Source organism: Echinops telfairi, unplaced genomic scaffold (genome assembly GCF_000313985.2).
Source record: "Echinops telfairi isolate 266 unplaced genomic scaffold, ASM31398v2 ScPeMD7_7421;HRSCAF=8459, whole genome shotgun sequence".
In the NCBI taxonomy this organism is placed as follows: domain Eukaryota; kingdom Metazoa; phylum Chordata; class Mammalia; order Afrosoricida; family Tenrecidae; genus Echinops; species Echinops telfairi.
In genome coordinates, this window is record NW_022111321.1 from 4,805,091 (window position 1) to 4,806,970 (window position 1,880).

Genomic DNA, 1,880 nt, shown 5'->3' on the forward strand with positions numbered 1-1,880 from the left:
ACAGAGACAGAGACAGAGACAGAGAGAGACTTATCCCCACTATGGTTTTGCAATGACTCCAACAAAGGGCTTAAAGGATTTCAGATGCATTTGGAAATTAAACTCTGTGTGCTTGCCTGAGCCAGCATCTCTTCTGAAGACCAGAGGGACTGACAACGACAAAATCCAGACCCAACTGCTGATGTAGGCTCCGTGGCACTGGGGCTGTCTGGTCATGACTAGGCATAAACAAATCCCCTTTGCCACTGTTGGCTTGTGAAAAATGACATCTCGTCTCGCTGCTTTCTACCCCAATCCACTGGCAGGATGCCCCAATCCTACTTCCCAAGGGGAATCTTTGGGAGTCTGACCTTGAACACAGAACGTGCACTTTTTGGAAGGCAGCTATGCTCACCACTATCGCACCAGCACTGCCAGAACATTCACTTTTAAAAGGGATTAATGCTCTCTTTCTCTGGCTGGTATTTCTGGTCAAAGGTGGCTGACAGGCGGATTCACAAGAGCTCGGCGGAGTCAGATCCTGCTGACGTCAATGAGAAGGGGCCGATCTCAGAGGTGGTTGTCTGGCTTAGAAGAACATGAATTTTAAAGAGAGAAAGAGAGTAAGCTTGCTCGAAGGGTGGGAAACATTTTATTTTTTGGAAGTGTGTCTGTTCACATAGAAATTGCTTCTGATATGTACTATGTGGGTTATAATAAACTGGATGTCTGTAACCTGGACAAGAGATAGATGAGTAAAAAGGGGATGATGTGTGTGTGCGCGCGCGCATGTGTGTGCACACGTGTGTGTGTGTGTGTGTTAGAGGAGCCAGGGTGAGGATTTAATGACTTATACATGGAGAACACTGACCTTCACTTCTAATTCCAAGTTCTGAGATGTGGGTTAGGAATAAATTGGGTTTCTACATAACAACCAATGACAAGGAATTTTTTCACGTCAGCAAGTCTAATCACAGTGAGGAAATAATGCATGTAATTATTTGTTGAATTGAACAATCATGTATCCTGTCATCCTTTGTCACTATGACTTTATGACGTGGAATAGTCATATAAGATGACTTAACAACAGACAAAGTCATACACTGCTGTGCTGCTCAGCCACTCCCAATGCATATAATTCTGTACACCCTCTCAAGGGGTATAGAGGTTTGAGGCTGCTTCCAGTGGCACTGGCACAAGGTCCCAGCTGGTGGAGAAGCAAACAGAGCCATGACTTTTCAGGAACCTAGGTGGTCAATCTCTAATCGGCTCCAATAACCAGAAGGTACCAGGGAAAAGTCTTACAAGTGGATCAATAGAAAACCTTATGATGAACAGGGAAAAGATTGAAGTTGTCAAGGAATTAATTTTTCTTGTATCCACAACCGATGCTCATGGAAACTGCAGTCAAGAAATCAAATAACACATTGCATTGGAAAAATCTACTGCGCAAGATCTCTCTGAAATGTTAAAGACCAAGGATGTCACTTTGAGGACTAAGGTGCACCTGACCCAAAGCATAGTTTTTTATTAATTGCCTCATATACATGTGAAAACTGGTCAAGACCAAAGAAGAATCAATGCATGTTAATGATGCTGTTGGCTAAGAATATTGCAAGTATTATGGATTGCCAGAAGAAGACACAATCTTAGAAGAAGCATGGCAGGATTATCTCAGGTACTTTGAACATGTTGTCAGAAGAGACCAGGCCTTGGAAAAAGGACCTCATGCTTGGAAAAGAGGTGGGCCCTTGCTGAGATGATTGACACAGTGGTGGCCACAGTGGCAATAAAAATGGCGGGGATCATCAAGGGGAACGTAACAAAGAGGAAGTGCTGAAATCCTGGTGGGGACTGAGCATGATAGTGGGACAGGAGGAGAATCAACGGAAATAGAGGAA